Below are 24,151 nucleotides of genomic sequence, written 5' to 3'. Positions count from 1 at the left end.
CAGTTGTAGTAGTTGGAGGTGCTGTTGTAGTTGTTGGAGCAACTGTTGTAGTTGTTGGAGTAACTGTTGTAGTTGTTGGAGGTGCTGTTGTAGTTGTTGGAGTAACTGTTGTAGTTGTTGGAGGTGCTGTTGTAGTTGTTGGAGTAACTGTTGTAGTTGTTGGAGGTGCTGTTGTAGTTGTTGGGGCAACTGTTGTGGTTGTTGGAGGTGCTGTTGTAGTTGTAGGAACATCAGTTGTAGTTGTTGGAGGTGCTGTCATAGTTGTTGGAACAACTGTTTTAGTTGTCTGAACAACTGTTGTGGTTGTTGGAGAAAATGTAGACGTCAGACCAACTGTTGTAGATGTGGGAGGTGCTGTTGTAGTTGTTGGAGGTGCTGTTGTAGTTGGAGGAGCAACTGTTGTAGTTGTTGGAGTAACTGTTGTAGTTGTTGGAGGTGCTGTTGTAGTTGGAGGAGCAACAGTTGTAGTAGTTGGATGTGCTGTTGTGGTTGTTGGGGCAACTGTTGTAGTTGTTGGAGCATCTGTTGTAGTTGTTGGAGGTGCTGATGTAGTTGGAGGAGCAACAGTTGTAGTAGTTGGAGGTGCTGTTGTAGTTGTTGGAGCAACTGTTGTAGTTGTTGGAGTAACTGTTTTAGTTGTTGGAGGTGCTGTTGTAGTTGTTGGAGGTGCTGTTGTAGTTGTTGGAATAACTGTTGTAGTTGTTGGAGGTGCTGTTGTAGTTGTTGGAGCAACTGTTGTGGTTGTTGGAACAACTGTTGTGGTTGTTGGAGCAACTGTTGTGGTTGTTGGAGAAACTGTTGTAGTTGTTGGAGGTGCTGTTGTAGTAGTTGGAGCAACTGTTGTAGTTGTTGGAGTAACTGTTGTAGTTGTTGGAGGTGCTGTTGTAGTTGTTGGAGCAACTGTTGTAGTTGTTGGAGGTGCTGTTGTAGTGGTTGGAGCAACTGTTGTAGTTGTTGGAGTAACTTTTGTAGTTGTTGGAGGTGCTGATGTAGTTGTTGGAGAAACTGTTGTAGTTGTTGGAGGTGCTGTTGTAGTTCTTGGAGCAACTGTTGTAGTTGTTGGAGTAACTGTTGTAGTTGTTGGAGGTGCTGTTGTAGTTGTTGGAGGTGCTGTTGTAGTTGTTGGAGGTGCTGTTGTAGTTGGAGGAGCAACAGTTGTAGTTGTAGGGGCAACTGTTGTAGTTGTTGGAGCATCTGTTGTGGTTGTCGGAGCACCTGTTGTGGTTGTTGCAGAAACTGTTGTCGTTGTTGGAGTTGCTGTTGTGGTTATCAGAGCAATTGTATTGGTTGTTGGAGCAATTGTTGTAGTTGTTGGCAAAACTGTTGTAGTTGTCTGAGCAACTGTTGTGGTTGTGGGCGGTAATGTTGTAGTTGTTGGAGCAACTGTTGTAGTTGTTGGAGGTGGGGTCGTAGTTGTTTGAGCAACTGTTGTAGTTGTCGGAACAACTGTTGTGGTTGTTGGAGGTGCTGTTGTAGTTGTAGGAACAACAGTTGTAGTTGTTGGAGGTGCTGTCGTAGTTGTTGGAGCAACTGTTGTAGTTGTTGGAGTAACTGTTGTAGTTGTTGGAGGTGCTGTTGTAGTTGGAGGAGCAACAGTTGTAGTAGTTGGAGGTGCTGTTGTAGTTGTTGGAGGTGCTGTTGTAGTTGTAGGAGCAACAGTTGTAGTAGTTGGAGGGGCTGTTGTAGTTGTTGGGGCAACTGTTGTAGTTGTTGGAGCAACTGTTGTAGTTGTTGGAGTAACTGTTGTAGTTGTTGGAGGTGCTGTTGTAGTTGTAGGAGCAACAGTTGTAGTAGTTGGAGGTGCTGTTGTAGTTGTTGGAGCAACAGTTGTAGTTGTTGGAGGTGCTGTTGTAGTTGTAGGAGCAACAGTTGTAGTTGTTGGAGGTGCTGTTGTAGTTGTAGGAGCAACAGTTGTAGTAGTTGGAGGTGCTGTTGTAGTTGTTCGAGCAACTGTTGTAGTTGTTGGAGTAACTGTTGTAGTTGTTGGAGGTGCTGTTGTAGTTGGAGGAGCAACAGTTGTAGTAGTTGGAGGTGCTGTTGTAGTTGTTGGGGCAACTGTTGTAGTTGTTGGGGCAACTGTTGTAGTTGTTGGAGAAACTGTTGTAGTAGTTGGAGGTGCTGTTGTAGTTGTAGGAGCAACAGTTGTAGTAGTTGGAGGTGCTGTTGTAGTTGTTGCAGCAACTGTTGTAGTTGTTGGAGTAACTGTTGTAGTTGTTGGAGGTGCTGTTGTAGTTGTTGGAGGTGCTGTTGTAGTTGTAGGAGCAACAGTTGTAGTTGTTGGATGTGCTGTTGTAGTTGTTGGAGGTGCTGTTGTAGTTGGAGGAGCAACAGTTGTAGTAGTTGGAGGTGCTGTTGTAGTTGTTGGAGGTGCTGTTGTAGTTGTAGGAGCAACAGTTGTAGTAGTTGGAGGGGCTGTTGTAGTTGTTGGAGAAACTGTTGTAGTTGTTGGAGGTGCTGTTGTAGTTGTAGGAGCAACAGTTGTAGTAGTTGGAGGTGCTGTTGTAGTTGTTGGAGCAACTGTTGTAGTTGTTGGAGTAACTGTTGTAGTTGTTGGAGAAACTGTTGTAGTTGTTGGAGGTGCTGTTGTAGTTGTAGGAGCAACAGTTGTAGTAGTTGGAGGTGCTGTTGTAGTTGTTGGAGTAACTGTTGTAGTTGGAGGAGCAACAGTTGTAGTAGTTGGAGGTGCTGTTGTAGTTGTTGGAACAACTGTTTTAGTTGTCGGAACAACTGTTGTGGTTGTTGGAGAAAATGTAGACGTCAGACCAACAGTTGTAGATGTGGGAGGTGCTGTTGTAGTTGTTGGAGCAACAGTTGTAGTAGTTGGAGGTGCTGTTGTAGTTGTAGGAGCAACAGTTGTAGTTGTTGGAGGTGCTGTTGTAGTTGTAGGAGCAACAGTTGTAGTAGTTGGAGGTGCTGTTGTAGTTGTTCGAGCAACTGTTGTAGTTGTTGGAGTAACTGTTGTAGTTGTTGGAGGTGCTGTTGTAGTTGGAGGAGCAACAGTTGTAGTAGTTGGAGGTGCTGTTGTAGTTGTTGGGGCAACTGTTGTAGTTGTTGGGGCAACTGTTGTAGTTGTTGGAGAAACTGTTGTAGTAGTTGGAGGTGCTGTTGTAGTTGTAGGAGCAACAGTTGTAGTAGTTGGAGGTGCTGTTGTAGTTGTTGCAGCAACTGTTGTAGTTGTTGGAGTAACTGTTGTAGTTGTTGGAGGTGCTGTTGTAGTTGTTGGAGGTGCTGTTGTAGTTGTAGGAGCAACAGTTGTAGTTGTTGGATGTGCTGTTGTAGTTGTTGGAGGTGCTGTTGTAGTTGGAGGAGCAACAGTTGTAGTAGTTGGAGGTGCTGTTGTAGTTGTTGGAGGTGCTGTTGTAGTTGTAGGAGCAACAGTTGTAGTAGTTGGAGGGGCTGTTGTAGTTGTTGGGGCAACTGTTGTAGTTGTTGGAGCAACTGTTGTAGTAGTTGGAGTAACTGTTGTAGTTGTTGGAGGTGATGTTGTAGTTGTAGGAGCAACAGTTGTAGTGGTTGGAGGTGCTGTTGTAGTTGTTGGAGCAACAGTTGTAGTTGTTGGAGGTGCTGTTGTAGTTGTAGGAGCAACAGTTGTAGTTGTTGGAGGTGCTGTTGTAGTTGTAGGAGCAACAGTTGTAGTAGTTGGAGGTGCTGTTGTAGTTGTTCGAGCAACTGTTGTAGTTGTTGGAGTAACTGTTGTAGTTGTTGGAGGTGCTGTTGTAGTTGGAGGAGCAACAGTTGTAGTAGTTGGAGGTGCTGTTGTAGTTGTTGGGGCAACTGTTGTAGTTGTTGGGGCAACTGTTGTAGTTGTTGGAGAAACTGTTGTAGTAGTTGGAGGTGCTGTTGTAGTTGTAGGAGCAACAGTTGTAGTAGTTGGAGGTGCTGTTGTAGTTGTTGCAGCAACTGTTGTAGTTGTTGGAGTAACTGTTGTAGTTGTTGGAGGTGCTGTTGTAGTTGTTGGAGGTGCTGTTGTAGTTGTAGGAGCAACAGTTGTAGTTGTTGGAGGTGCTGTTGTAGTTGTTGGAGGTGCTGTTGTAGTTGGAGGAGCAACAGTTGTAGTAGTTGGAGGTGCTGTTGTAGTTGTTGGAGGTGCTGTTGTAGTTGTAGGAGCAACAGTTGTAGTAGTTGGAGGGGCTGTTGTAGTTGTTGGGGCAACTGTTGTAGTTGTTGGAGCAACTGTTGTAGTAGTTGGAGTAACTGTTGTAGTTGTTGGAGGTGATGTTGTAGTTGTAGGAGCAACAGTTGTAGTGGTTGGAGGTGCTGTTGTAGTTGTTGGGGCAACTGTTGTAGTTGTTGGAGCATCTGTTGTGGTTGTTGGAGCAACTATTGTGGTCGTTGGAATAACTGTTGTAGTTGTCGGAGCATCTTTCATAGTTTTCGGAAGTGTTGTAGTAGTTCTCGGAGCAGCTGTTGTGGTTGTCAGACCAACTGTTGTAGTAGAAACTGTTGTAGTTGTTGGAGGTACTGTTGTAGTTGTTGGAGCAACTGTTGTAGTTGTTGGAGAAACTGTTGTAGTTGTTGGAGGTGCTGTTGTAGTTGTTGCAGCAACTGTTGTGGTTGTTGGAGCAACTATTGTAGTTGTTGGAGGTGCTGTTGTAGTTGTCTGAGCAACTTTTGTAGTTGTTGGAGGTGCTGTTGTAGTTGTAGTAGCAACAGTTGTAGTTGTTGGAGGTGCTGACATAGTTGTTTGAGCAACTATTGTAGTTGTCGGAACAACTGTTGTGGTTGTTGGAGGTGCTGTTTTAGTTGTAGGAGCAACAGTTGTAGTTGTTGGATGTGCTGTTGTAGTTGTTGTGGGAGATGTGGGAGGTGCTGCTTGAGTTAGTGTCACAACCTCTGGAAATGACAGTTTATTTGTTATTAGTAAACATAAATGAACAACAATGGACATTTATTAGTTATTCAAAATAAAATGTCATGTATCATTTTATATCAATTTAGAGGTGCTGTGTACATTGATAAAAACCTGTTTCCTTACGTGTCACAACTATAGAAGATGTGTTCACAGGGAGGGAGAAATCTCCGCTGGAAGCAGCCTGCACCATAGTTTCTGCCACAGCACTGTTATTTGGTACTGAGCTGGCATCGTTGAATATGAGCTCAGCATCTACCACAACTGAACCTTTACTGTAATAGAAATATTTGAACAACATTCAATTTGTTGATGTTTCACATTTTTAATATTAAACAGTATACATATAGCCTACCTGCAAACAATATAACTATAATTGTAAAAAGTACAAATGAATGTATAAATCTTAAATTAACAAGTTAATATTTTTAATACATAATCAAGAAAATGATTACTTACCTGAAACCTTTCACCACAGTTCGATTGAAACTGGCTCCATATTGTGTTGTGTAGACATTATCCAACTGTGCAAATATAATTGAAAATAAATACTTACAATAAAGCAAACTAATGAATAACATGATGTGTAAAAGATTCAATATTATTTTGATGATATCATTGTCATTTGTACATGTGTTAATTATTTCTGCCATTTCATTTGATGTCCTTTATCCTTTTTTAACCGGAAAAAAAGTACACATTGACTTACTTCTGAAGCTAGTGTGTTTGCCAACGCCTGGAATGCTGGTGAAGATGTGTTTCCCAGTTCTGGCGTGAATTTTTTTTCCAGCGTGAATTCCAACTTAACTTTTGGCTCTGGTGGTGGGGCAGGTGCTGTTGTAACCGGAGCATCAGTTGTAGACATGATCATCGTTGGAGGTGGTGATGATGATAATGATGATGTTTCATTGACTGGTGATGAAATTAAAATTATATTCTGAGCAATTGTTGTAGTGTTTCGAGCACCTATTGTAGTTTTCAGAGTAACTGTTGTAGTTGTCGGACCAACTGTAGTAGTTGTTGGAGTAACTGTTGTAGATGTCTGTTCAACTGTTGTGGTTGTAGGAGCAACAGTTGTAGTTGTTGGAGGTGCTGTTGTAGTTGTTGGAGGTGCTGTTGTGGTTGTAGGAGCAACAGTTGTAGTAGTTGGAGGTGCTGTTGTAGTTGTTGGAGCAACTGTTGTAGTTGTTGGAGTAACTGTTGTAGTTGTTGGAGGTGCTGTTGTAGTTGTTGGAGTAACTGTTGTAGTTGTTGGAGGTGCTGTTGTAGTTGTTGGAGTAACTGTTGTAGTTGTTGGAGGTGCTGTTGTAGTTGTTGGGGCAACTGTTGTGGTTGTTGGAGGTGCTGTTGTAGTTGTAGGAACATCAGTTGTAGTTGTTGGAGGTGCTGTCATAGTTGTTGGAACAACTGTTTTAGTTGTCTGAACAACTGTTGTGGTTGTTGGAGAAAATGTAGACGTCAGACCAACTGTTGTAGATGTGGGAGGTGCTGTTGTAGTTGTTGGAGGTGCTGTTGTAGTTGGAGGAGCAACTGTTGTAGTTGTTGGAGTAACTGTTGTAGTTGTTGGAGGTGCTGTTGTAGTTGGAGGAGCAACAGTTGTAGTAGTTGGATGTGCTGTTGTGGTTGTTGGGGCAACTGTTGTAGTTGTTGGAGCATCTGTTGTAGTTGTTGGAGGTGCTGATGTAGTTGGAGGAGCAACAGTTGTAGTAGTTGGAGGTGCTGTTGTAGTTGTTGGAGCAACTGTTGTAGTTGTTGGAGTAACTGTTTTAGTTGTTGGAGGTGCTGTTGTAGTTGTTGGAGGTGCTGTTGTAGTTGTTGGAATAACTGTTGTAGTTGTTGGAGGTGCTGTTGTAGTTGTTGGAGCAACTGTTGTGGTTGTTGGAACAACTATTGTGGTTGTTGGAGCAACTGTTGTGGTTGTTGGAGAAACTGTTGTAGTTGTTGGAGGTGCTGTTGTAGTAGTTGGAGCAACTGTTGTAGTTGTTGGAGTAACTGTTGTAGTTGTTGGAGGTGCTGTTGTAGTTGTTGGAGCAACTGTTGTAGTTGTTGGAGGTGCTGTTGTAGTGGTTGGAGCAACTGTTGTAGTTGTTGGAGTAACTTTTGTAGTTGTTGGAGGTGCTGATGTAGTTGTTGGAGAAACTGTTGTAGTTGTTGGAGGTGCTGTTGTAGTTCTTGGAGCAACTGTTGTAGTTGTTGGAGTAACTGTTGTAGTTGTTGGAGGTGCTGTTGTAGTTGTTGGAGGTGCTGTTGTAGTTGTTGGAGGTGCTGTTGTAGTTGGAGGAGCAACAGTTGTAGTTGTAGGGGCAACTGTTGTAGTTGTTGGAGCATCTGTTGTGGTTGTCGGAGCACCTGTTGTGGTTGTTGCAGAAACTGTTGTCGTTGTTGGAGTTGCTGTTGTGGTTATCAGAGCAATTGTATTGGTTGTTGGAGCAATTGTTGTAGTTGTTGGCAAAACTGTTGTAGTTGTCTGAGCAACTGTTGTGGTTGTGGGCGGTAATGTTGTAGTTGTTGGAGCAACTGTTGTAGTTGTTGGAGGTGGGGTCGTAGTTGTTTGAGCAACTGTTGTAGTTGTCGGAACAACTGTTGTGGTTGTTGGAGGTGCTGTTGTAGTTGTAGGAACAACAGTTGTAGTTGTTGGAGGTGCTGTCGTAGTTGTTGGAGCAACTGTTGTAGTTGTTGGAGTAACTGTTGTAGTTGTTGGAGGTGCTGTTGTAGTTGGAGGAGCAACAGTTGTAGTAGTTGGAGGTGCTGTTGTAGTTGTTGGAGGTGCTGTTGTAGTTGTAGGAGCAACAGTTGTAGTAGTTGGAGGGGCTGTTGTAGTTGTTGGGGCAACTGTTGTAGTTGTTGGAGCAACTGTTGTAGTTGTTGGAGTAACTGTTGTAGTTGTTGGAGGTGCTGTTGTAGTTGTAGGAGCAACAGTTGTAGTAGTTGGAGGTGCTGTTGTAGTTGTTGGAGCAACAGTTGTAGTTGTTGGAGGTGCTGTTGTAGTTGTAGGAGCAACAGTTGTAGTTGTTGGAGGTGCTGTTGTAGTTGTAGGAGCAACAGTTGTAGTAGTTGGAGGTGCTGTTGTAGTTGTTCGAGCAACTGTTGTAGTTGTTGGAGTAACTGTTGTAGTTGTTGGAGGTGCTGTTGTAGTTGGAGGAGCAACAGTTGTAGTAGTTGGAGGTGCTGTTGTAGTTGTTGGGGCAACTGTTGTAGTTGTTGGGGCAACTGTTGTAGTTGTTGGAGAAACTGTTGTAGTAGTTGGAGGTGCTGTTGTAGTTGTAGGAGCAACAGTTGTAGTAGTTGGAGGTGCTGTTGTAGTTGTTGCAGCAACTGTTGTAGTTGTTGGAGTAACTGTTGTAGTTGTTGGAGGTGCTGTTGTAGTTGTTGGAGGTGCTGTTGTAGTTGTAGGAGCAACAGTTGTAGTTGTTGGATGTGCTGTTGTAGTTGTTGGAGGTGCTGTTGTAGTTGGAGGAGCAACAGTTGTAGTAGTTGGAGGTGCTGTTGTAGTTGTTGGAGGTGCTGTTGTAGTTGTAGGAGCAACAGTTGTAGTAGTTGGAGGGGCTGTTGTAGTTGTTGGAGAAACTGTTGTAGTTGTTGGAGGTGCTGTTGTAGTTGTAGGAGCAACAGTTGTAGTAGTTGGAGGTGCTGTTGTAGTTGTTGGAGCAACTGTTGTAGTTGTTGGAGTAACTGTTGTAGTTGTTGGAGAAACTGTTGTAGTTGTTGGAGGTGCTGTTGTAGTTGTAGGAGCAACAGTTGTAGTAGTTGGAGGTGCTGTTGTAGTTGTTGGAGTAACTGTTGTAGTTGGAGGAGCAACAGTTGTAGTAGTTGGAGGTGCTGTTGTAGTTGTTGGAACAACTGTTTTAGTTGTCGGAACAACTGTTGTGGTTGTTGGAGAAAATGTAGACGTCAGACCAACAGTTGTAGATGTGGGAGGTGCTGTTGTAGTTGTTGGAGCAACTGTTGTGGTTGTTGGAGCAACTGTTGTAGTTGTTGGAGAAACTGTTGTAGTTGTTGGAGGTGCTGTTGTAGTTGTAGAAGCAACAGTTGTAGTAGTTGGAGGTGCTGTTGTAGTTGTTGTTTCAACTGTTGTAGTTGTTGGAGTAACTGTTGTAGTTGTTGGAAAAACTGTTGTAGTTGTTGGAGGTGCTGTTGTAGTTGTAGGAGCAACAGTTGTAGTACTTGGAGGTGCTGTTGTAGTTGTTGGGGCAACTGTTGTAGTTGTTGGAGTAACTGTTGTAGTTGTTGGAGGTGCTGTTGTAGTTGTTGGAGGTGCTGTTGTAGTTGTTGGAGCAACTGATGTGGTTGTTGGAGTAACTGTTGTAGTTGTTGGAGGTGCTGTTGTAGTTGGAGGAGCAACTGTTGTAGTTGTTGGAGTAACTGTTGTAGTTGTTGGAGGTGCTGTTGTAGTTGGAGGAGCAACAGTTGTAGTAGTTGGATGTGCTGTTGTAGTTGTTGGGGCAACTGTTGTAGTTGTTGGAGCATCTGTTGTAGTTGTTGGAGGTGCTGATGTAGTTGGAGGAGCAACCGTTGTAGTAGTTGGAGGTGCTGTTGTAGTTGTTGGAGCAACTGTTGTAGTTGTTGGAGTAACTGTTGTAGTTGTTGGAGGTGCTGTTGTAGTTGTTGGAGGTGCTGTTGTAGTTGTTGGAATAACTGTTGTAGTTGTTGGAGGTGCTGTTGTAGTTGTTGGAACAACTGTTGTGGTTGTTGGAACAACTGTTGTGGTTGTTGGAGCAACTGTTGTGGTTGTTGGAGAAACTGTTGTAGTTGTTGGAGGTGCTGTTGTAGTTGTTGGAGGTGCTGTTGTAGTTGGAGGAGCAATAGTTGTAGTAGTTTGAGGTGCTGTTGTAGTTGTTGGAGCAACTGTTATAGTTGTTGGAGTAACTGTTGTAGTTGTTGGAGGTGCTGTTGTAGTTGTTGGAGGTGCTGTTGTAGTTGGAGGAGCAATAGTTGTCGTAGTTTGAGGTGCTGTTGTAGTTGTTGGAGCAACTGTTGTAGTTGTTGGAGTAACTGTTGTAGTTGTTGGAGGTGCTGTTGTAGTTGTTGGAGGTGCTGTTGTAGTTGTAGGAGCAACAGTTGTAGTAGTTGGAGGTGCTGTTGTAGTTGTTGGAGCAACTGTTGTAGTTGTTGGAGTAACTGTTGTAGTTGTTGGAGGTGCTGTTGTAGTTGGAGGAGCAACAGTTGTAGTAGTTGGAGGTGCTGTTGTAGTTGTTGGGGCAACTGTTGTAGTTGTTGGAGCATCTGTTGTGGTTGTCGGAGCACCTGTTGTGGTTGTTGCAGAAACTGTTGTCGTTGTTGGAGTTGCTGTTGTAGTTATCAGAGCAATTGTATTGGTTGTTGGAGCAATTGTTGTAGTTGTTGGCAAAACTGTTGTAGTTGTTGGAGGTGCTGTTGTAGTTGTAGTAGCAACAGTTGTAGTTGATGGAGGTGCTGTTGTAGTTGTAGTAGCAACAGTTGTAGTTGATGGAGGTGCTGACATAGTTGTTTGAGCAACTGTTGTAGTTGTCTGAGCAACTAATGGAGTTGTTGGAGGTGATGTCATAGTTGTTACAGTAACTGTAGTAGTTGTCGGAACAACTGTTGTGGTTGTGGGCGGTAATGTTGTAGTTGTCGGAGCAACTGTTGTAGTTGTTGGAGGTGGGGTCGTAGTTGTTTGAGCAACTGTTGTAGTTGTCGGAACAACTGTTGTGGTTGTTGGAGGTGCTGTTGTAGTTGTAGGAGCAACAGTTGTAGTTGTTGGAGGTGCTGTTGTAGTTGTTGGAGCAACTGTTGTAGTTGTTGGAGTAACTGTTGTAGTTGTTGGAGAAACTGTTGTAGTTGTTGGAGAAACTGTTGTAGTTGTAGTAGCAACAGTTGTAGTTGATGGAGGTGCTGACATAGTTGTTTGAGCAACTGTTGTATTTGTCTGAGCAACTAATGGAGTTGTTGGAGGTGATGTCATAGTTGTTACAGTAACTGTAGTAGTTGTCGGAACAACTGTTGTGGTTGTGGGCAGTAATGTTGTAGTTGTCGGAACAACTGTTGTGGTTGTTGGAGAAAATGTAGACGTCAGACCAACAGTTGTAGATGTGGGAGGTGCTGTTGTAGTTGTTGGAGCAACTGTTGTAGTTGTTGGAGAAACTGTTGTCGTTGTTGGAGTTGCTGTTGTAATTGTCGAAGCAACTGTTGTAGTTGTTGGAGGTGCTGTTGTAGTTGTTGGAGAAACTGTTGTTGTTGAAGCTTCTGTAGTTGTTGTTGTGGCCAGTGCTGAAGTGGTTGCTGCTGCTGTTGAAGTACTTGCAGCAGTTGTGGAAGTTTGCGTTTGAACTGCGTGGACCATTAACACAAGGACTGCCGATTTTAAGAGAAGAAAAGTGAGTTAGTCCTTTGAAAACAAACATGTTGTCTTATTCATGAGTCCACATTAAAACACTTACCAATAGAGTAAACCCTCATCATCCCCATGTTGAATTCACCTGCAGGTGTACCTAATGAATGAGAAGTGAGCATGATTATTCTCAATATACATACACGTATATATATATATATATATATATATATATATATATATATATATATATTAAGGCTGTCAATACATTCATTACAATACATTTCTGATTAATCGCATCATTGTCCATAGTTAACTTGTGATTAATCGCAAATCAATCGCATATTTTTAATCTGTTCTAAATCTACCTTAAACTGATCTTTTTCAAGTTTTAATACTCTTATCAACATGAGAGTCGACAAATGCTTGCTTTATGCAAAAAAAATTCATGTTTATTTATTGCCACAATGAGAAATACTGTCCAGAATCTTCTAGTACTAAGATGTGCAAACTGCATATATTTTTGCAAAAAAAATAGCAGATGGGCATACCAATTTACTAACTGTAACGTTACATAGTAATGATTACTAACACAGTAATTTACTGAAACTGCAAGTAGTGAAGGCAGAAGGCATGCACATTGAAGGTGAAAAGCATAGACCTGACAAAAATTGTGCAGCGTGCAAAACGGGGAAGTTTACTCAACCGAGATACAGAAATCCCACAGAAAAAGTAAGGTTCCACTTGCATTAGTTGACACGGACCTAGCCGGCCCAGTAAGCAACGAGTCCATAGGAGGCTTTAGATATGTACAGTCTTTTACAGATGTGTGCACAGGGGCAGTGTTTGTTTACTTTCTCAAAGCAAAGAGTGACACACTCCAGGCCACGGAGAAATTCCTGACAGACGTAGCCCCTTATGGTAACGTAGGATGCTTGAGGTCCGACAACGAAACCGAGTTCACAAACAGAGAGTTCCAATCACTGTTGAGAAGGTACAAGTTAAGACGCGAGACGTCACGTCCATATCCCCCACACCAGAACGGGGTGGCAGAGAGGGAATGACGCACCCTTTTCGAAATGGCTAGGTGTAAGCTAGTAGATAGTAACTTACCTAAGAGCCTATGGCATTATGCAGTGCAAGAAGCCGCTTACACCAGAAACAGGTGCTTTAATAAGCACTCGGGCACCACCCCCCGTATACAGCGCTGACAGGAAAAAAGTGTAATCTAGCCAGAATGCACCGATTTGGATCAGTGTGTTATGCATACCTGCAGGACAGGGGAAAGCCAGAGTCCAGATGTGTAAAAGGGCTTTTCGTAGGACACGACAAGGGAAGCCCCGCTCTCCTAGTTTATCATCCCGGTAAAGGGAGAGTGCAGAAACACATGCTAATCACGTTTGTTACAAAGGCAACATGTGAGAGCGAAACACAGACAGAGGAGCCAGAGCTGGACTCCAGAGTAAGGTGTGTAGAAACAGAGACACATCAGCCCAGTGTACTTAGTACGGTCGTGCAGGCAGACAGTCAGCCACCCCAAGAGGGCGATGACGAGGAGCACCCGAGGGTGACGTCAAGTGCCCCAAGCAGTGGGAGGTAAAGAGTGACGAGGAGGACAGTACACCTACCCCCGTTGTTTACTGCTACAGGGTAGTCAGTGGGGTAACCCCGACCTTTAAAGAGGTCACATTGTCCCCCGAAGAGGGCAGACAGACAGTGGGAGGGAAATGGGTGCATTCAACCAAGTTACCAGAGGGCAGACAGACAGTGGGAGGGAAATGGGTGTATTCAATCCAGGAGGGTATTGAAGCCCACGACAAATACAAAGTATGGTTTGTAGCAAATTGCTTAAATGCTGAAGGAGGGTACTCCATGTTTAAACACTGAAGGAGGGTGACTAATTGCTTAAATGCTGAAGGAGGGTACTCCATGTTTAAATACTGAAGGAGGGTGGCTACACAGGCAGGAGGATGATACTCTAGGTTTAAATACGGGAGGAGTAGAATCCAGGTTTAAATACCTGATTAGAGTCCATGTCTAAATACTGAAATGGATCCTATGTTTAATTCCATGTTTAAGTACAGAGGTGGATGATTAACCATGTTTAAATACAAAAATGGATCCCATGTTTAAATACAAAGGTGGATGACTTACCATGTTCTCAATGATGTAACTACATTATGTGGGAAAGACCCTGAAACGTTTACACATGTAAGAATGTAGATCAAGGGAAACACCATGTGATCAAAGAGGATGCTCAGAAACTGACAAATGTAAAAAAATTTACAGTTAAGCTGTGGGTAGCCTCATTTATTTAACAATGTGTACCCGCCCTGACCAATGGTTTGTAGTGAGTAGATTGTCACAGCATTTTGCTGACCCCACAGAGGAGCATTTGGATTACAGCCAAACATGTTTTTTGTTATCTTAAAGGTACAGGATATTGTGTGAGTTTGAATACAGACAGCTCACTGGTTTCGTGGAAAACAAAGAAGCAGCCCACAGTGGCACTATCAACTTGTGAAGCTGAATATACGGCTCTAGCTATGACCATACATGAGTGTATATATCCAGAACAACTGCTAGAAGTGATGGAGATAAGATTATGAGTATATTGCTTAATATGTAATAGGTAATTGGAATGTATCCTCTATACCAAATAAGGTGGTTCTTGAAGATGAGGGGCGTTTTGTCAACATCATTTAAAAATTATGGACACGTTGTACATATGAAGGCTGTTGTTTATGAGGGCAACCAGGGAACCATTGTGATTGCTAGGAACCCAGTGTGTCAACATAGATGTAAACATGTCAATATAGAAAATATCATATCATCAGATGTCATCAGAGAAGAAAGAATGACACTGGTTTACGGTCCAACGGACGACAGGGTAGCAGACACTGAGGAAACCTGTTCCAAATTAAAATTGAAGCGATCTACAAGGGTCATGTTTAACACATCCTGCGCCAAAAACGTTGTACAACGTGTTTCAAGGTCATGCTAATTCTGCCATTCCACGGCGTACGACGTTATTGAGATCATATTTAATTTTTTCGCCATGGTATTCAGAATGCCCTCACCCAGCCTCGGCTAATACAGTGAGAGCCTGCACAACTCTGCAACGCTTCAATACTGCTGTCTGGTGGATGATCGGCGAGTTACAACCGGAAATGGATCTCTGGAGATCTCCGTGCATCTGGCAAATGCGTCCAGCACTCACATATTGTTGCGGGACTAGCGATCGCTGCCATAACGCAATAATTGATATGATTTGGGCGTTTATTATGATTATACAAACCGGACATGGATCTAGGAGATCGCCGTCAAATAAGTGGGATATTTTTCCTCCAGTCTCATCGGCGAACGGTAAGAGGACGCTGACGTAATTTTCAGCGTGTTTGTTTATTACTACTCTGATCAATATATCACCCATACTACATAAAGCATTTACTGACGATCACGGAATTATAAACGACCCCCCCCCCCGTTCACCCGCGCATGATAAGTCATAACGTTTAGGATCATGTACAGTTGAAATTTTTAATATAGCGTGTATCGGCAACAAACAGCAGTTGATAATCTATATATCGCTGCTGTCGGGACAAAACCTCATAACTCAATTTTTTTATTTATTTTTTTATTATATAAATCAACTCCGTAGATCATCCTCCATATGTGTGTGTGGGTTTTACAAAGTTTAAACAATGGGAAAGCATTAAACCGATCATCTGTCTAAACCTCCTAACTCTATTCACCCTCAAATCTGTGTTCGTTTTTTTCATCTGCTGAAAAGTAGGGTTTTTGGAGTTATGAGGTTTTGTCCCGACAGCAGCGATATGCGTTTATGCCTATAACTCACGTTCTAGGAATTACTGCAGAAAATGATAAAAACATATTTATATTCTAGACTGTATTTTCGTATGAATCTATGAATGAAAAAGTATAACGTTCCTACATCCTGAACGATAGATAATCGATGTTGAATGGGCCATAGTAATGTCAATTTAGCAATACAATTTAAAAAGTTATAGCCCTGCAAAGAAGGTAAACATCTCCATAGGCTTAGAGTGGTGGCAGAGAGTGGTATGAGACGGGCAAACTCCGTGGCAGTTAATGTGTTAATGTGTAAATATTAACTGTCATACCTTGTTGATGTTTTGGATTATATTATTTCCTTTGTAAAATGTTTTTCAAAGAAGTTATCCAGTATGCTAATACAAACCCTAAGTGGGAGTGTTGAAGTCAGAGGTTCGGTGTAGGATTGTTAGTAACTGTCTAACTGCATATATATCTGTTTCCACTAGTAACTGTCTAACTGCATATATAACTGTTTCCACTAGAGGGCGCTCTAGGCAGAGCCACTCAGGAGCACCACCAGGTGGCTAGTATAAATAGAGATGTCTCCTCCCATTCTTTCTCTTCCCCCCAGCCTCTCAGTGAGAGGAGAACTATATAACTGCTGCTCTGCCATGTGAATAAATAAACCACACCAAAGATAGAAACCATGCCTCTTGACCACATTATTGTCGCCAGTGGCGTCGTTAGCCCTGGGCTTCCGGGGCTTTAGCCCTGGGCTTCCGGGGCTTTAGCCCCGGATGTTTTTCTCCTAGCCCCGGATCTAAAAAAAATATATATATATATATTTTTTTTCTTTTTTGGTGGCAGCATCCCCATTGTCTGTGCTGAATGTTTGTTAGTGTTTGGTATTTTTCTTTGGTTTTTAGTACTTTTAAACATAGATTTTTAGCAAGTAGTAGTTTTCATTTGATCCTATATAATTTTTTCATTCACCGATCAAATGCATTATTATTATTATTATTATCATCCAGGAGGGAAAAGACACTTTGGATAGTAGGGACTGCATCTCTGCCTGTCCTGGCCAGGAAACACTTTGCAACTGTGATCTCCTCTGGCAGTAGTTGGATATTGTAATGTGTGGCGAGGGGTTGCAGCAATTCCACTGAGAGAAACTTGTCTGAGGCTGGATAACATGCCTGTATGCCTCTCATACGTTGTTCTCCAACTCATGAGAACCTGCTCTCAAGCTCTTGCAGCATTCTGTCGAGGACTGGATAGAACAGTCTCTGTCTCAGCTGATCTCCATGAGGTCTGAGCTTGTGCCACAAGATGACTGAGGCTACGTTTAGACGGAGAGAGTCTGAACAGAAACCGCAAAAGTCGTCTTACGGTTTCACTTTTAATTTTGCGTTTAGACTATCGTTTTGGGATGGAATTCTCCGTGCAGACGAGGCTGTAACAACTTCAGACGACTGAGCCCCGCTGCCACACGATTGGCGCATATGTCACATGACGTGCTGTGAAGACCCGCCCTACTCTGCCTCTGATTCGCAGACTGTGGGTGGGGAATGTGATTGGACCAAAGCAGAGTCACTCACAGACAGTGGGTCCAGTCACGCCGCGGGACAGATTCTTGTGTATTTAAAAGTACTGCCAATGTAGCCTTCAGGTGATCGCCATGGATAGAATCAGACATGCTTTGTTTACGCTTCTAGGCTACTGACGCATGTCTATGATGTAAGCAGTACACGCGACGAGAGCCTTGACAACCCTTTCGTCATCGTTTTATGCGGTTTGACAGTTTAGATGAGAGCGCAAAGGTTTATCGTTTCTAGGAATTCCACCCTGGAAGGTAGTCTCACTTTTTTGCGGTTTCACTCCGTAAAAACGCCGTTTCCGTATAAACGAAAGGCACATCCGAAAAAATATTTTTGCGGATTCACCTGCTAGCGTTTCCGTCTAAACGGGGCCTCAACTACATACTCGTCCATCCTTTTCTGCTTCCTCCTTTGGCTGGTAGTATGTTCCTCAATCCCAAGGCCATTACATATGGCCTTTGTCCTGTCATACATGTCCACTGCCATCTCTGAGGTGCGATAACCTTTGAGTGTGTCCTGCACTGTGCTTTTAAATAGTACAGATAGGTATTGAAGATGTGCACTTTAACGCAGCAGCACCTGGAGCCATCCATACCCATGTCCAGTGTCCACTGACAAAGACATGCTCATGATACTGTGATAAACTATAATAAGCTTTAATCGAACCCTGGTTCATTTCTTCGGATAGTCCGGTGGTTTGGGGTGGTGTGAAAGCTCATTCACTCTTGCAAGTGAACCCTGCTGCGGTTCATTTGAGATGTGAATGCAAAGCGGACCAAAGGCAGGAAAAGACCCCAAAATATAATATTTTTTTTATGAGAAGACATTATGTATATAATTTTTTCGATTGCTTAAGCACGATTTTGAAAACAGGGCCCGGTGTTTCAAAACACTACACACAATTAGCACAACCACACACACAATTATCAGAACACCTCAGATCCTTTGCTAAATTAAACACAAACTATACACTAATTTATAAAAACTACATTTTGTTACCATATGAAACACACGTTTCATATGACTTAATTCTGTTTGAACCAGTTACACACTGCTGTGCTTAACCTAAAACACATTTAGCAATTCTATTTCTCAGTGATTAGAGTACTGTAAGTGAAGTACACAGAGAATGTGCAAATATACAATAAATTCACCAAACACTACACAAGACCAATGCTGTAGACCAGACCTGGGCATTGTACGGCCCGCGGGCCGGATACGGCCCGCGGGATGATTCTGACCGGCCCGTGAAAGATTACATGATAATAAAAAAAAATTAAAAAAAAAAAGTTTTTAATTTAATTTTTTTTTTTTTTTTACACTTTTTTTTTTCATGTCAACGTTCACACGCACAATATACGCTTACCTAGGATTTGACTTGATTCAACAACAAAGCAGTCGGGGCAAGCCGAAAACGGTCGAAAGTGTGGTTATTTGAAGTTTGGATTTCTTTTTTCACAACTGAGGTAGGTAGATAACATTTTTAGAGACTAAAGTACAGAAAAAAGGTACCGTTGGGTACCGGTATCGATTCACAGGTACCGGTACCATATCGGTTCAAATGTGAACGGTACCCATCCCTACTGAACACACAACTGCAGGGCAAGGGCATTTTTGCTCATGAAATGCATAGCCATGTGAAAGCCTTCATGACAAAGTTGCAATTAATTTCAAGGCAACTAGGCAGCAACAATCTCAAACACATGAAAACCCTGAAAGAAGGCACAGGTACTCATCCATGTTGGGAGCACTGCATGATGAATTTTCAAGGCGTTTTCAAGATTTCAAAAATGGTTGAGGATGAAATGCAGCTGGTTTCCTCTCCCTTTACCTGCAGTGTTGATAGTGCACCCACTGATGTTCAGCTTGAACTCATTGACCTGCAGTCTGATTCACTACTGAAAGAGCACTTTAAGTCAGCATCACTGCTAGAGTTCTACTCTGCTCTCAAGGAGGAGAACTTTTCAAACATGAGGAGACATGCTCAGAAGATGTTGGTTCTCTTTGGATCCACCTATATGTGAACAGACATTCTCAGTCATGACGTTTACCAAGTCCAGGTACAGATCCTCTCTCACTGATGAACATCTGGCAGCTGTGCTTCGCATCTCCACCTCAGACATGCAACTTGACTTTGATGGACTTGTTAAAGCTCAACAGAGACTGGATTTATCACACTGAATGAAAAAAAAAAAGAGCTGAAGAACACTAAAATGTGGAAATATAACAAGTGAAATGGGACACTTGATATTTTTTTTTCTTTTTTTTGCACAGTTCTGAAAACATTAAATGTTTAATATAGGCATGTAGAGTAAAAAAGGCTACTGGGACACTTTTCTTTACACAGTTCAGTGACATGTCTTGTTTATTTTGGCTATAAGATGATGTGATGTCTTTAGAAAGCTAAGAAAATCCTTGTTTCAATAGTATGAAACTCAAAATAATAACTTTATTTGTATAGCACTTTTTCATACATGCCCTTTGTTATTAATGTTTCACATTTTGTTTATCATTTTGGAAATAAATTCTATTTGAATAAATGATATTTTTGAAAGCTAACCTCACCTTTTAATTGCCAAATAATAACACATACACATAAATACACTCTTACCAGGGGTCAAAACAATGCCATTTACTGCTTTTTATATAGAAATTAAATGTATATTATGCATAATTGAGTTTGGAATTTTGGCCCGGCCCTCCAACATATTTTCAGTTGCTCAATCGGCCCCCCGGGAAAAATAATTGCCCACCCCTGCTGTAGACTGATGAAAATATAATTTATTTATCTCCATATACCCAAATCAATGATGCAGACTGATGAAAAAAATAACATTTCTCTCCATATACCCAAATCAATGATGCAGACTGATGAAAATATAAATTTTCTCTCCATATAACCAAATCAGTCAACATTTCAACATGGAGAATCACAACAAAACATGTCCCAGTTTTCATGCTACTACAGTGTACCACAGTAAGCTCAGCAAATATCAGACAAACATAAAATACTGTATCCAGTACAGGTTAAAATTACAGTAAAACAAAAACATAAATAGAAACAATTTAAATAGAGTACAGAAAATACTAGACATTATCTCTTTGCCTAGCTGGATCAGGCAAGAGATTATTTTGTTGTGATTCTCCATGTTGACTGATTTGGGTATATGGCGAGAACATTTATATTTTCATCAGTCTGCATCATTGGTTGTCTTGTGTAGTGTTTGGTGAATGTATTGTATATTTTCACGTTCTTTGTGTACAGTACTTCACTCTCCTTCCATTTTGGTTGAAGGCAGGTGAACTCACCTGCTGCATTTTTATAGTGCTTAAACCTGATTGGTGTATCTACAATTAAGCAATGGTGTGTTTGTGCATCTGATTGCTGTGTTTAACCAATTGGCTCATATGTGTGGTAATTTGACATTCTATGTTTAATGTAATGCAAGTGTGTTTAGTGTTTTGCAAATCACTGTGTCTTGTTTTGCAAAAAGTGTGAGGCTGACTTTGTGCTTATAGGGGTGCAAATCTGGGCCTGTTTTGCTCCTTGAGTGTAAGGTTTTGATAATTGTGTAATACTTTTGATTTGAGTGTTTATGCAATCGAAGAAAACTGTAAAGACTAGAGATTAACTGTTTATTTCTTTTGTACATAGGGTGTGCATAATGTTTGTTTGTTTATTTGCTTATGTGTATGATTCTTAACTGTGTTTTTATTTTGTTATTGGTGTATATGTGTGTATGTATGTATGTATGTATGTATGTATGTATGTATGTATGTATGTATGTATGTATGTATGTATGTATGTATGTATGTATGTATGTATGTATGTATGTATGTATGTATGTATGTATGTATGTATGTATGTATGTATGTATGTATGTATGTGTATGTATGTATGTATGTATGTATGTATGTATGTATGTATGTATGTATGTATGTATGTATGTATAATGTATGTATGTATGTATGTATGTATGTATGTATGTATGTATGTATGTATGTATGTATGTATGTATGTATGTATGTATGTATGTATATATGTATATTTGTACCCTCGTTGGGGCCTCTTGGACCATATCAATGTTTTATCTGGCTAAATAAAGGTTAAATAAATAAATAAGAAACTGATGATTTGGTCCTGTTAACTTAGAATTGTCTATGGGGACTGCCAGATCCCTCTCATGGACCTGGACCTCACTTTAAAAAACTGGAATCTAGTTCTTCAGTATTCGTCTCTAATTACTCTAAAATTACATATTTATGTGTGTAAAAAAAAAAAAAAAAAAAAGAGAGAGAGAGAGAGAGGGGGGGGGGGGGGGGGGGGGGTGATGGAATGAAGCCCCCAATGTTTTCTAACCCTAAAAACGCCCCTGATTGTCGCCCTATAGCCGAATTCTGTCAACACCCTGAGGGATGTTTTCCAAGATTAAAGGGGAATACCACCCATTTTAAGAATTCATATACGTTCTTCATGTCCCCCGGGACAGTTCAGTCAGTATTTGTGAACATGCACCACTCTTCTGAAGCAAGAAAGAGAGAGGACCCTCCAACCGGTTATGTGGAACAAGCTAACGAAAACTCAATATGCGTCAATATGGAGGAGGCCGTGAGGAAAAGACAAGATTGGAACCCCAACATTGTAGTAAAACATCTGTTACATGCAAACATTGCATTTATATACGTGTGTGTCTACATGGTAATGTTATATTGCTTGAGGCATTGTTCAAAATGTATAGGAAACTGCCCATTGTCTTGATGCCTCAGAGGCAAATTTGAGACATCACTATGACCAGAGCAAGGGGCCTGGCCCTTCGAGGAGAAACAGCGTTACTGCCTGAACGTATATCAACTGTTTATTGTTTAACTAAGTTGAATAGATATATGCCTGATATAAGCCATTCATTAAAGGCAAGAGCAATTGTTGATTGAATAGCTTATGTCTAAAGCCTGTTGCAGTAATATTTATGTCCATTATTTATTTCACAGTTCTGTCGTTAATTGATTGATTGAAATCTTTATTTCGAACATGTAAATAAATACAAACAATATAAAATCAAAACAAATCATTGATCAAGAAATTAAATTAAAACATTTTAAATAAACAAAAGCTAAACATAACGTTAGGTTATGACTATAACCAAGTTCTGTTAACACTAGTGGACGCTCAGCGTCTCATTGCATATATCTCGCTTCAGCATATATATACTGAATACATTTCAAAATGTACCTTTAAATGCCAGCATTCATCTGGCCACACCCCCATCCGCTTACCTACATAAGCAGGGGTGGTGCCACACACTCATCTCCTTCCCAACAAATTTCACCACAATGAAAAATCAAGGGCCGCAGCGGCGTCTAGATGCTGAGCGTCCACTAGTGTTAACAGAACTTGGTTATAGTCATAACCTAACGTTCTGTATCACACTAGCTCCCGCTCAGCGTCTCATTGCATAATAGGAGCTGAGCGGGAGCTAGAAGCTCGACAAATGTACCCCGCTGAGGCCCCCCACAACCATCAGATCAGGGAGGACCGAGCCCCCCCGACCCCCCCTAATGGAGGGCACCCCCCCTATTGGGGGCTTCACGGGAGGGCGACGGACCCGACCGTGCGAGGAGGCACTCAAGCAACTCAACGCACAGGGTGAGCAGACCGTGGCTTGACCCCACGACTACACACACGCACAACCCGCATGCCACCCGGGAATGAACGGAGGGAACAACCTCGTTACTGCCCCCAGAATCACGGGGTCAAGGGCAAACCCAACCCCGTGGCAAGGCCGTAGCAGCGGAGCGCGAAGGAAGACCCAGACCCACCAAAGGGACTGGACCCCCTGGAACGGGGGCCCGGAGAAGTCCATGATGCCAGCATCAAGACCCCACCAGGTGGGCACTTAGTGACCCCGCCCCCCACATCGCCAGCGTATTCGGACAAAGGCCCCTCATCCGAGCGGGCCCTGTCCCCCCAATAGTACACCGCCTGGCACACTGACCCTGCAGAACAGGCAGTCAGCATGGCCGTAAGCACACAAAAAAGGTTAACCAACGGAAGCAGGCAGCGCACCGGGGAAAAACCAGGCAACAGGCTGTTAACCCTAGCCTGGAGACTGCGGACGAGACAGGCGCCAGAGGGGACAGCTGAACACAGCCGCCCCGGCGGAAGGGGCGTAAGCTGGCGTTGTTGCATGACCAAGCCTCCATTTAAAAAAAAAAACCCACCCAGAGGGGTTGAGGCAGAGAAGGCTGACACGATTGGCAGACGTCATGAACGTGCAGGGGCACCCTCAACCGGTGAACCCGGGAGTTGACACTGCTCCAACACACCAGGGAATCAACCACCTTGGTGTCACCCAATGCGGTGGTTGTTCCTATAACCCCTCAAGAAAAAAAACTCCAAAACACACCTGCGGGTATACACCGGCTATACCGCAGTACAAGTGTTTCAGTTTTCAAAAAAGGGTTAACCCAGGCCTACGGGTCGACGAAACATGACTTCGGACCGGGCCCGGCGATACGGGAAGCACAGGGTCACCAGAGGAGGTCAAAGACCACCCCAACAGGCCCCTATTCGCCATGCGTGAGAGAGGAGCGAAAAAGAATGGAGAACCAGCCCCAAGCACACCGTACTTGGTATTCCCAGGCGGTCTCCCAACCAAGTACTAACCAGGACCAACCTGTGTAGCGGCCGAGATCTGACGAGATCGAGCGTGTACAGGTTGGCATGGCCGTAAGCCATTACGACAGTGCTGAGTAAAAAATATACCCAACCAGGGTCTCCATAGCGCTTAACCCTGTGACACCCGGACCAACCTGGCATTTTTCCCCCTGAAAAAAGCCCAAGTCCCTCAGGGTTCCAGAACAGCAGATCTGCATCCCCGGCGGACAACGGGTTCAACTGATCCGGACCAGCGTGACCAGAACCAGTCCCGTGCCCTAACCACGCCGACATGCCTACTCCAGGAGAAGGGGCAGATATGCGTGTTGATCTTAAACATGAAAAGAAGGCGCCACCCAGACGTTCGGGCGAACCGCGCCCGGTGGCCCACCCCCAGGGCGTGAGACCCCTCTACATATGTTCAGATCCATTCCGTCATCATCCCCCAGATATGAACGAGAATCCGTCGATAACCAAACCAGGTCGTCGGATTTGGTCGTCGGAAGAGGAAAAACCTCCATCCCAGTTGCTTTATAAAAACGCTGTTTTAACCTCAAGCAACCAAGGCGTGCCAGTCAGTTGCCTGTTTACAGAACACCCCGAGCTAGCACTATACATGCGTCGGGACACACCCACATCAATGAACAGGCTATTTAGACCTGTCATTGAATCCCCAAGGCGCCCAGGGGAACGACAAGAGGGGTGTGATACTTCCTAACTCCAACTCTTTTTAATGAAAAGAAGGAAGCACCAACAGTATGTATCCCAGTCTACACAGCCGGGGATACATTTTTTTCACATTTTTACATCCCACCACCCTCCCATAGGAAGGAGACGGGAATCCCCAGAGAGACTTCCCACGCGAGCTGTACAGATTGAAAAGAATATATTGCACCTTGAGCCATGTAAAAAATTGGTTTTAGGGCTCTCCGGGGAGGAGGCACTGAACCCATACACACTCA

The sequence above is a fragment of the Notolepis coatsorum genome (assembly GCF_963971535.1).
Source record: "Notolepis coatsorum genome assembly, chromosome: 7".
Taxonomy (NCBI): Eukaryota; Metazoa; Chordata; class Actinopteri; order Aulopiformes; family Paralepididae; genus Notolepis; species Notolepis coatsorum.
The sequence above is the reverse complement of the archived record's forward strand: the minus strand, read 5'-3'. Positions refer to the sequence as shown.